General features: G+C 43.1%; 1 protein-coding gene across 1 annotated transcript in view; it reads left to right on the top strand.

The window, feature by feature from the left end:
* Positions 1–3101: 3101 nt before the first annotated feature.
* Positions 3102–13428, top strand: part of LOC124267874 (daf-12-interacting protein 1-like) — a 38102-nt gene continuing 27775 nt past the window's right edge. The window contains 2 exon segments of the mRNA XM_046702862.1: positions 3102–3198; positions 3344–3447. The gene's annotated coding sequence lies outside the window, so the exon portion shown is untranslated.

Genomic DNA, 13428 nt, shown 5'->3' on the forward strand with positions numbered 1-13428 from the left:
CTCACTGTCACACATTCATTGTAACACACCTATTGTGACACTCTCACATTTACACCCACTGTCACACCCACTGTGACACACCCATTGTCACACCCTCACTGTCACACCCATTGTCACACACCCATTGTCACACCCACTGTCACACCCTCACTGTCACACACCCATTGTCATACCCACTGTGACACTCTCACTGTTACACCCACTGTCACACACCCATTATCACACCCTCACTGTCACACACCCATTGTCAGACCCTCACTGTCACACACCCATTGTCACACCCACACTGCCACACACCAATTGTCACACTGTAACACCCTCACTGTCACACCCACACTGTCAAACTCACTGTCACACCCACTTTCACATCCTCACTGCCACACCCTCACTGTCACACCCACTGTCACACCATCAGTGTCACACATTCATTGTCACACACCCATTGTGACACTCTCACTGTTACACCCACTGTCACACACCCATTGTCACACCCTCACTGTCACACCCACTGTCACACCCTCACTGTCACACACCCATTGTCATACCCACTGTGACACTCTCACTGTTACACCCACTGTCACACATCCATTATCACACCCTCAGTCACACACCCATTGTCACACCCACTGTCACACCTTCAGTCACACCCACTGTCACACACCCATTGTCACACCCACTGTCACACACCCATTGTCACACCCACTGTCACACTCTCACTGTCACATCCACTGTCACACCCTCACTGTCACACCCACTGTCACACCCATTGTCACACCCACTGTCACCTCACTGTAACACCCACTGTCACATCCTCACTGTCACATCCCCTGCCACACACCACCATCACACCTCACTGTCACATCTTCACTGTCACATCCCCTGTCACACACCACCATCACACCCTCACTGTCACACCCTCACTGTCACACCCACTGTCACCCACATCCATGTCCACACTCCAAGAATGTTCACTGTTTTGATAGGTGAGTATTTGTGATCCATTTTTTAAAATCTTTACAGAATTTTAAAACACCAAGCAGCCCCCCCTGGATGTTTGTCATGCACCTCATGAAGTAATGGCCAGACTTCAAAGGTCTTTTCGAAACTATGTCTTAATGGTGCAATTCATCTCTTTTAGCTTGAGTTCATAGTTTGTTTTTTTAAACAAGAAATATGGCTAAAAGATGCATTTGTTCTTATAGAGAATACAGCCTATTGCTGTGAGCATGTCCTAAACTCCATACGTAACCCACTTCATCTGTATCCACCAGCAGCAATAGGCTAGTGGTTTTACTTGCTTCTCCATAGCCTAAACATCAGGAATGGGAGATCCAGTTTAACAAGTGAAAGCTGTTTAATCTCCTAGTTTAGTAATCACATAATGAAACTAAAAAGCATTTTGGAAGAAGCATGCTTTACAGGTCCTGCAACTGACCTAAGATCTGCAACATTATGTGATTTGGATTGGACCGTGCTTTCACTCTTTACTCAGAGCATAACTCTAAAATTCATGGCTTGTTCTGCCAGAGTTTGAAGTTGAATTATATAGTCAGTTGACTGTCTTGCCTTGGGAAGATGCTTACAGAAGGTCAACTAGTGCTAGATTTGCTGTTGGTAGGTGCCTTGCTGTTGTTTGTTGCTTCTAGGCATGGAGCCCTAAAAAGGAAACAATTCCCTCCAAATTTTTAGTATTAACCTGTCTACCTGCATAACATTTTAGTACATGTATATTTCCTATTTTTCCTACTTTACTTCGTTTTGTATGCATAATACATATACTGAGTTAGAGTGGTCATGTCATTAGTTTTCTTCTGCTTAAACCTGTGAAAATCTGGTTTAGATTTGATCTTCAGTAACCCATGCTTGTCGTAAGAGGCGACTAATGGGATCGGGTGGTCAGGCTCGCTGACTTGGTTGACACATTATCATCGTATCCCAAATGAGTAGATTGATGTTCATTTTGTTGATGACTGGATTGTCTGATCCAGACTCAATTATTTACAGACCACCGCCATATAGCTGGAATATTGCTGAGTGTGGCCTAAAATTAAACTCACTCACTCACTCACTCTTTTGTTTAAGGATATTTCTAAAAGATTGCATATTTATTTGCAGACTATTAGCTAAAATTGTATCCCAAAGTTCTTCACAAACAGCAACAAGTAATAATAATAATAATAATAATAGTGGATTTGTATTGCGCTTTTCCATACTTGGATATTATGCTCAAAGCGCAAAATGAGATAATCATCTTCTAAATCTACTATATATACAGGACAAGTTCTCAGAGATGCATCAATATTTTGCTACCTTCCAGTTATATTCTTTAGATGTAGAGCAGTAAATTTGATACGAAATTTGTAAAATTTAAGTTTTAAATTTGAAGATAGATACCTTTTGGCTCATAAAGGCTCATATCCCGTAAATAACTTATATCATAAACTGTTTTCAAGAGTTGATGTCCAATATCACATGTTGCTAATCTGTCCATTTTATAACCGATGCAGATCCCAATGTATTCCATCCTATTTCTACAGCCCACCTTCAATTGTCTAATTTCGAACCCTTATGAAGATACAAAATATTTATGTTAACATGATTGTATTATCATTTATAATATTTCAACTCTACACACCATGACAATGTTGTATTACCTGTTGTACTCTTGGCCACATGGCCTTCAATTCTGAATAAAGTGATCTGAAATCTATATGAATGACATAAACTATCACCTCACTGACAGTACTGTGTTTACTTTCATAGCTAAATTTCAACAACATATGTACAAATCTTCTTCTTATCCTTTAAAAGTTTAGTATCAGCTTGTTTAAACACCCAGAAGCCCAGCCTGCCCCATACACTGCCTTACTATACTGTTTCAAAGGGCCCAGTTGTAACGCTATTCTATAGTAAATATATATGGTGTATGACTATGTAACATTGTCTCCCAGGTCACTCACAACCACACTGTGTCCCTACTCATATGTAGGCTAGGCTGTCAAACCGGTCTTCCCCTCGTCCCCCCTCATCCTCCACCCTCCCCCAGCCCAGTGCCAGCTCAAGCGTGAGGGCATTCAGAGCCACCCATTCATACAAGTTTACCTCTCGATCGGCCAAGCTGTCAGGCATTCCTACCTGTGCTTGGATCTACCTGGGGTGATTGTTTGAATTACTTGCTGTTAATGATCTTTTGTACAGGTAGGCTTCTCTCTCAGTTCATTTCATTACATCTGCATGTAATCAATGGTTATGAGCTTATTGCGTTGAAGTTAGGTTAAAGTTTTGTTTGTTTGCAGGGTTTTGTGTTTCCCACATAACTGTTGTGCTTTCTGTCTTGACTCAGGACAGTGTATGTGAATCAGTGCAAATATCCTCCTGGTCAATACTGGACTTAACAGGAGGATGGTTTACCTGGATCATCAGGTCACTGCTGACAGGATTATACAGGTATGTTTCTACCTGTTGATGGACACTTGTCACTGTAGTGCAGGTCTGTCCTCCACCTGTCATCTGTTGGGATCTGTCTGACATGTGTAGTTGTTGTATCACATTGATACACATGTAGTCTTGTAGCTTGTGTCAGCATAACAAGTGTGTGGTGTGCTGACTGGTGTGGTGTCTTGTGTGTGTTGTTTGGTAGTGTGTGGGGTGTGTGTTGTTTGGTGTGTGTGTGTTTGGTAGTGTGTGGGTGTGTGTTGTGTTGGTTGTGTGTGTGGGGTGTGTTTGGTAGTGTGTGTGTGTGTGGCAGTGTGTGGGTGTGTGTGTTGTTTGGTAGTGTGGGGGGTGTGGTGGTGGTATGTGTGTGTGTGTGGTTGTGTGTGTGTGGTTTTGTCATTGTGTGTGGTTTGGTTTGGCAGTGTGTGTGTTGTGTGTGTGGTTGTGTGTGTGTGTTGTGTTCATGTGTGTGGTTTGGTGTGTGGCCAGTGTGTGTGTGTTGTATGTGGTGTGTGTTTCTGTTGTATTGTATGTGTGTGGTGTGTTGTTTAGTGTGTGTATTGTATGTGTGGTGTGGCCAGTGTGTGTTGTATTGTAGTGTGTGTGTGTGGCCAGTGTGTGTGTTGCATTGTATGTGTGGTTTGGTGTGTGGCCAGTGTGTGTGTGTATTGGTTGTGTGTTGTGTGTGGTTTGGTGTGTGGCCAGTGTGTGTGTTTTTGTGTGTGTTGTATTGTATGTGTGGTGTGTGTTGGTGTGGTGTGTTGGGTATTATGTGTATGAAGTCAACTTCACTTATAGTGATCTTAGAAAAACCCAAACAGTGCTACTGCTGTAATTATTCCTACTTTATCTTCAGTTAATGACAGAAAATTGGAATGATTTAGCTTTTTTCTTCACGAGTTGCGCAGATGAAACTGTTATACTTTCACGGTATTTAAAAACTCCACAATTAACTGGAAAACACTCCTAAAAGTGGGATCACAAACTGAAGTCATTCCTCATATCTATCTCGCCTGAATTTGTTATACATTGTTTGATTTTTTTTTTAATTTCCCAGATTCTAGTCTTACAGAAATAGTTTACGTTAGCCTTTATGACAGTATTTTAATGAGCTTCAGAGAGACAGTAAGCACCTCTGAACATCACGTGTCATGAAGGCGTAGTGCATTCATTGTGACAACATACATATCAAGTGACACACACAACATTCTTTACCACAGAGTCATGTTGTCACTACAATAGACTCTATACCTTTCTCCTAAATGCCTTCCTCCTTACAAACCTTAATTGCCACCATATTGGTCATTCCAACAACACGCCCACATCAATGAATAGCGCACATGGCCCCATGTTCCCAGAAATGTGTGTGTAGAATTTCCTGTCATTCACATAGCCTATTTATAAGTACCTTTAATATTTTATGTCAGTAAATTGCTGTAGTGAAACTACTATCTTATCGGGGGAAAAGGACTGGAATGGATCATCCTCCCGTAGTTCCTTCAGTTGATGTGAAAGTATACAATAATGCCCTACACCCAGAGTCCCATTGTCTGACTGTTCCAGACTGTTTAACCCATTAATAAGGATTGCTTGGACTGTGATCTGCAGTTGTATCACATTCCTACATGTGGTATGTTGTCTTGTATCTTATGTCAGCATGATAACAAGTGTGTGGTGTGGTGTATTCAGGTGGTGGTAGTGGGTATATAACACATTGGTCACCCTGTGTGATGTGTGTTTATATTCCTAGTGTAGGGTGTATAACACATGTGGTCCCCCTGTGTGATGTGTGTTTATATTCCTAGTGTAGGGTGTATAACACATGGGGGTGTATAACACATGTGGTCACCCTGTGTGATGTGTGTTTATATTCCTAGTGTAGGGTGTATAACACATGTGGTCACCCTGTGTGATGTGTGTTTATATTCCTAGTGTAGGGTGTATAACACATGTGGTCACCCTGTGTGATGTGTGTTTATATTCCTAGTGTAGGGTGTATAACACATGTGGTCACCCTGTGTGATGTGTTTATACCCTGTGTGTATAACACATGTGTCATTGTTTATATTCCTAGTGTAGGTATAACACATGTGGTCATCCTGTGTGATGTGTGTTTATATTTCCTAGTGTATAACACATGTGGTCACCCTGTGTGATGTGTGTTATATTCCTAGTGTAGGGTGTATAACACATGTGGTCACCCACCCTGTGTGATATGTGTTTATATTCCTAGTGTAGGGTGTATAACACATGTGGTCACCCTGTGTGATGTGTTTATATGTGTTGTATTCTATGTGGTTGTAGTGGTGTATAACACATGTGGTCACCCTGTGTGATGTGTGTTTATATTCCTAGTGTAGGGTGTATAACACATGTGGTCACCCTGTGTGATGTGTGTTTATATTCCTAGTGTAGGGTGTATAACACATGTGGTCACCCTGTGTGATGTGTGTTTATATTCCTAGTGTAGGATGTGTAACACATGTATAACACACCCTGTGTGATCACCCTGTGTGTGATGTGTGTTTATATTCCTAGTGTAGGTGTATAACACATGTGGTCACCCTGTGTGATATGTGTTTATATTCCTAGTGTAGGGTGTATAACACATGTGGTCACCCTGTGTGATATGTGTTTATATTCCTAGTGTAGGGTGTATAACACATGTGGTCACCCTGTGTGATGTGTGTTTATATTCCTAGTGTAGGATGTATAACACATGTGGTCACCCTGTGTGATGTTTGTTTATATTCCTAGTGTAGGGTGTATAACAACCAGAGACATGAGAGCACAAAACACAACAACATGAGACACAATATCGAGAGACCCAACAACATGAGACACAATATCGAGGAACCCAACAACATGAGACACAATATCGAGGGACGCAGCAACATGAGACACAATATCAAGGGAACCAATAACTTGAGACACAATATCAGGGGATCCTACAACATCAGACGCAATATCAGGGGATCCAACAACATGAGACGCAAAGTCGAGGGATCCATTAACATGAGACACAATATCAAGGGATCCAAAAACATGAGACGCAATATCAGGGGATCCAATAACATGAGACACAATATCGAGAGATCCAACAACATGAGACACAATATTGAGGGACCCAACAACATGAGACACAATATCGAGGGACCCAGCAACATGAGACACAATATTGAGGGACCCAACAACATGAGACACAATATCGAGGGACCCAACAACATGAGACACAATATCGAGGGACCCAACAACATGAGACACAATATCGAGGGACCCATCAACATGAGACACAATATCAAGGGATCCAATAACATGAGACACAATATCAAGGGAACCAATAACTTGAGACACAATATCAGGGGATCCTACAACATCAGACGCAATATCAGGGGATCCAACAACATGAGACACAATATCGAGGGATCCAACAACATGAGACACAATATCGAGGGCCCCAACCACATGAAACACATTATCGAGGGATCCAACAACATGAGACACATTATCGAGGGATCCAACAACATGAAACACAATATCGAGGGCCCCAATAACAAAAGACACTATATTTGAAGACACTACAATGCAACGCACAATAGCACAAGGCACATAATGCTCAATGTCCGAGTGTGACGTAACAGTGAGCCAAATTTGTTAAATTGTTTGGTCAATGTCTTCACTGTCAGAATGTAAAACAACCATGGACCTAAGTTTCACTACAGAAGAAATATACCTAGTGTATGATGATATTTCTTATGAAAATATTTGACTCATGCAAGAATGTGTTTTGAAATTATTTGACACATTGTTTTGAAATGATTGTTAGAAGTGCTCTAGCTACCTGGTATCAAGATGATCGGCCTTGCAGTAGCATCTTAATTATCAATAGATCTAAACACTTGGGTAGCTGAAAGGCATAATTATGAGACTTCTGAGTTCATTAGGCCAGCAACAATCTGCTTGTGACCACAGTAGGTCTATATCTAGCCTCCTCCACACCCCATAAAGTGGTGTAATGGGCTTTGTACCCCCAGGCTGTACTGTAGGACTAGATGGGGGTGACACAGACTGGTACATGACCTGGACAGTGCTGACTTAATGTACAATGTTAATTGATATGTTACTAACCCACCAGGACAAGTGTCTTCAGTGTTACGTGTGACGCAATATTCAATCTCTGCATCTCTGTGTGACAAGCTGGATAATGGCACCCCATGTGTACTGTGAATGTTCAGTGTAGATTCGGACGCCATCACTAGCTTGATCAAAAAGAATTTTTAGATTGGTTCAATTTAAAATAATTCATAATATACTGAGTACCAATAACTTGTTATTTAAGATGGGATATGTTGAATCCCCAGCATGTTCTTTATGTAATGACCCTCTTGAGACACACCTCATACAGGTAACATCAACCACTTCCCCTCATACTGGCAGTCAGGTGTCAAATTCTGTAAATGGAATGATGATTCATCTGAATACTCTGCCATTCTTCATGGAGTGCCTGTGTCAATCCTGCAGATTTTTAACAGTTCATATCGGTGCTCCTTTCTTCCAGGCCATGGTCATGTTTTGATGGTGCTGTTTTGCAAATAGGTGCTGACAGCCCAACCCGAACCCAAACTGTGTATTACACTTTATTGACATCAGTGTTACATTAGATATGTTGATGTATTTTAACACTAAAGCTGACAACAGGCATGATAGGGTGCATGGATGTCCCAATAGGTCAACGCTTTTGGATACCAGAAACCTATGATCATAAATTCCAACTCTGACTGAAATAGTGTTCAAAGTAGTGCTAAACTGAGCCCACTCTCTGTGTTTAACAGACCACTCCCTTTAGTCAGACTAGAACTGTGTGACGTCATATCATACTTTGTCCATTGTTTCTAACCTTTTGTATGGATGTAGTATTGGACCTTGAGACGTCATATCATACTTATGTGCATTGTTGGCTCCTTTCCTTTTTTTGGTTTTTGACAGTCTCTGAATCATCAGCCAGACACTTGCTATTGTGCATAGCTATTGTGCATGTATTATTGGCTGTTTAAGCTGGCAATTTGTACAATAGGAGCAAATGTTCAATGAAACTGACTAGTGGCAACCGGTTCCTTGGTCAGAATAGATTGCTAATACCCATGATGGGCTCTGTGGGTAAATACTACCCCAGTACCATAATAGAGTAGTTGTCTCCAATTAGGGATTGTGGTCAGAATAGATCCAAGCTCCCCCTGTTTATTGTAAGGGCTGACAGATGTGCGTACCTTGTAGTTGACTATGCTGACTGTCTCCACACCCGGATGGCTGCATGGATCAGTACTCACACTGTCAACCACTAGGCTACCACTCCGCACCCCATATATATTGTAAGGGCTGACAGATGTGCAGTACCATGTAGTTCCACTTGAGGTGACTATGCTGACTGTCTCCACACCCCGATGGCTGCAGGGATCAGTACTCACGCTGTCAACCACTAGGATACCACTCCGCACCCCATATATATTGTAAGGGCTGACAGATGTGCGTACTATGTAGTTCCACTAGAGGTGACTATGCTGACTGTCTCCACACCCGGATGGCTGCATGGATCAGTACTCACGCTGTCAACCACTAGGCTACCACCAGACCCCATATATATTGTAAGGGCTGACAGATGTGCGTACCATGTAGTTCCACTTGAGGTGACTATGCTGACTGTCTCCACACCCCGATGGCTGCAGGGATCAGTACTCACGCTGTCAACCACTAGGATACCACTCAAGACCCCATATATATTGTAAGGGGCTGACAGATGTGCGCATGCATGTAGTTCCACTAGAGGTGACTATGCTGACTGTCTCCACACCCCGATGGCTGCATGGATCAGTACTCACGCTGTCAACCACTAGGCTACCACTCCGCACCCCCTATTTATTGTAAGGGCTGACAGATATGTGTACCATGTAGTTCCACTAGAGGTGACTATGCTGACTGTCTCCACACCCCGATGGTTGCAGGGATCAGTACTCACGCTGTCAACCACTAGGCTACCACTCCGCACCCCATATATATTGTAAGGGCTGACAGATATGTGTACCATGTAGTTCCACTAGAGGTGACTATGCTGACTGTCTCCACACGCAGATGGCTGCATGGATCAGTACTCACGCTGTCAACCACTAGGCTACCACTCCGCACCCCATATATATTGTAAGGGCTGACAGATATGTGTACCATGTAGTTCCACTAGAGGTGACTATGCTGACTGTCTCCACACGCAAATGGCTGCAGGGATCAGTACTGATGCTGTCAACCACTAGGCTACCACTCCGCACCCCATATATATTGTAAGGGCTGACAGATGTGCGTACCATGTAGTTCCACTAGAGGTGACTATGCTGACTGTCTCCAACCCCTATGGTTGCAGGGATCAGTACTCACGCTGTCAACCACTAGGCTACCACTCCGCACCCCATATATATTGTAAGGGCTGACAGATGTGTGTACCATGTAGTTCCACTAGAGGTGACTATGCTGACTGTCTCCAACCCCGATGGTTGCAGGGATCAGTACTGATGCTGTCAACCACTAGGCTACCACTCCGCACCCCATATTTATTGTAAGGGCTGACAGATGTGTGTACCATGTAGTTCCACTAGAGGTGACTATGCTGACTGTCTCCACACCCCGATGGCTGCAGGGATCAGTACTGACGCTGTCCACCACTAGGTTACTAGACTGTGTTTCCGCACCCCCTATTTATTGTAAGGGCTGACAGATGTGCGTACTATGTAGTTCCATTTGAGGTGACTATGCTGACTGTCTCCACACCCAGATGTTTGCAGGGATCAGTACTCACGCTGTCAACCACTAGGCTACCACTCCGCACCCCATATTTATTGTAAGGGCTGACAGATGTGCATACCATGTAGTTCCACTTGAGGTGACTCTGCTGACTGTCTCCACAGCCAGATGTTTGCAGGGATCAGTACTCATGCTGTCAACCACTAGGCTACCACTCCGCACCCCCTATTTATTGTAAGGGCTGACAGATGTGTGTACTATGTAGTTCCACTTGAGGTGACTATGCTGACTGTCTCCACAGCCAGATGTTTGCAGGGATCAGTACTCACGCTGTCAACCACTAGGCTACCACTCCGCACCCCATATTTATTGTAAGGGCTGACAGATGTGCGTACTGTGTAGTTCCACTAGAGGTGACTATGGTGACTGTCTCCACACCCCGATGTCTGCATGGATCAGTACTCACGCTGTCAACCACTAGGCTACCACTCCGCACCCCCTATTTATTGTAAGGGCTGACAGATGTGCTGCATTCATGTAGTTCCACTAGAGGTGACTATGCTGACTGTCTCACACCCCGATGGCTGCATGGATCAGTACTCACGCTGTCAACCACTAGGCTACACTCCGCACTTCTATTTATTGTAAGGGCTGACAGATGTAATGCGTACTATGTAGTTCCACTAGAGGTGACTATGCTGACTGTCTCCACACCCGATGGCTGCATGGATCAGTACTCACGCTGTCAACCACTAGGCTACCACCTCACCCCCTATTTATTGTAAGGGCTGACAGATGTAATGCGTCATGTAGTTCCACTAGAGGTGACTATGCTGACTGTCTCCACACCCCCGATGGCTGCATGGATCAGTACTCACGCTGTCAACCACTAGGCTACCACTCCGCACCCCCTATTTATTGTAAGGGCTGACAGATGTGCGTACTATGTAGTTCCACTAGAGGTGACTATGCTGACTGTCTCCACACCCCGATGGCTGCATGGATCAGTACTCACTCGCTGTCAACCACTAGGCTACCACCAAGACCCCCTATTTATTGTAAGGGCTGACAGATGTATTATGTAGTTCCACTAGAGGTGACTATGCTGACTGTCTCCACACCCCGATGGCTGCATGGATCAGTACTCACGCTGTCAACCACTAGGCTACCACTCCGCACCCCCTATTTATTGTAAGGGCTGACAGATGTGCGTACTATGTAGTTCCACTAGAGGTGACTATGCTGACTGTCTCCACACCCCGATGGCTGCATGGATCAGTACTCACGCTGTCAACCACTAGGCTACCACTCCGCACCCCATATATATTGTAAGGGCTGACAGATGTGCGTACCATGTAGTTCCACTAGAGGTGACTCTGGTGACTGTCTCCACACCCAGATGGCTGCATGGATCAGTACTCTACGCTGTCAACCACTGGTTACCTCACCCAAACAGCTGCAACATTAACCTTGTAAAACAACATTTACTCAGTCCACATCAGTACAAATGAATGAACATTTTCATTTCTATCTGCCACTGAGCTTGACATGTTTGAGTGATCTATAACAGAGTGTCACTCATATGGGTTGTTGTGAGCTGTTATCTCTTGGGTGCATGCCAGCTTTGATACCTTCAAACGGTGAGTGTTTGATTGAAACTAAAGGAACTTTTCATGATACTTTATGACATTAATAAATCTTTTTTTTCTTCTCCTTATGTCTGCAATGACATCAAGTCTTGTTTGGCCATTTTGTGGTCTTATTTGAAGGGCAGGACATGCAGTACATGTTTGATATCTTTCCTAATCTCAACTGCCATAGAGATCCTCTTGAAGAGTAGGACCCAAGTGTCCCATGCTTGTGTCACTGTGGTGATTTCTTTCCTGAATAGTACCCATGTACCCAATGCTTGTGTCACTGTGGTGATTTCTGTTTGACTTAACAGTGTTATTTGACAGTGTGACTTAACAGTGTTATTTGACTGGGTGACTTAACAGTGTTATTTGACAGTGTGACTTCACTGTGTTATTTTGACTGAATAGTACCCTTGTAATAGTGTTATTTGACAGTGTGACTTAACAGTGTTATTTGACTGGGTGACTTGAATGGGTGACTTAATAGTGTTATTTGCTTGTCTGACTTGACTGTGTGATTTCTGTGTGACTTAACAGTGTGACTTGACAGTGTTATTTGACTGGGTGACTTAACAGTGTTATTTGACTGGGTGACTTGACAGTGTTATTAGACAGTATGACTTGACAGTGTTATTTGACTGGGTGACTTGACAGTGTTATTTGACTGTGTGACTTGACAGTGTTATTTGACTGTGTGACTTGACAGTGTTATTTGACTGTGTGACTTGACAGTGTTATTTGACAGTGTGACTTGACAGTGTTATTTGACTGGGTGACTTGACAGTGTTATTTGACTGGGTGACTTAACAGTGTTACTTGACTGTGACTTAACAGTGTGACTTGACAGTGTGACTTGACTGTGTGACTTGACTGTGTGACTTGACAGTGTTATTTTGACAGTGATTTGACAGTGTGACTTGACTGTGTGACTTGACAGTGTGTGACAGTGTGAGTGTGACCTGACAGTGTGTGACTGAGACAGTGTGACTTGACTGTCATTTGATTGTGTGACTTGACTGTTGATTTGACAGTGTGTGTGACTTGACAGTGTGACTAGACAGTGTGACTTGACAGTGTGACTTGACAGTGTGACTTGACTGTGTGACTTGACAACAGTATTGTTAATCCATCATCAGTCATTCTGTCTGGAAAATGTAGGTTGGCTGTGGAACTAGAGTGTGGACATTTACGTGGCCAGACCAGTACAGACTCACTCACTCTACACCTGCAACAGAGGTATGAGTTTATCAAAGAAGCCCCTATGCATGTGTTAGTTTGAGGTAAGGTGTATAATTGGTAGGACTGATAAAACTGAAGATTACAGTAAATATAGTAGAGATTTGACCCAGTTTTGAAATGACAACGAAAACATGTTAACATGCCATATAAACCAATCACTTGTCATTTGTGTGGACACAGTGATTATACCTATAACACACTAAGAGATATTTTCAGGGCACACCCAAACCCCTCCACAGGTCAGTGATAAATCAAACATCATGTGACAGAATTCTATAAGTTTTTTAAGCCAGTTATTTGAGATAAGAAAAATGGTGATTTTGTAGTGTAACAT

This window comes from Haliotis rubra, unplaced genomic scaffold (assembly GCF_003918875.1).
Source record: "Haliotis rubra isolate DU_JTF1 unplaced genomic scaffold, ASM391887v1 Scf1343, whole genome shotgun sequence".
NCBI classification, from domain to species: Eukaryota; Metazoa; Mollusca; class Gastropoda; order Lepetellida; family Haliotidae; genus Haliotis; species Haliotis rubra.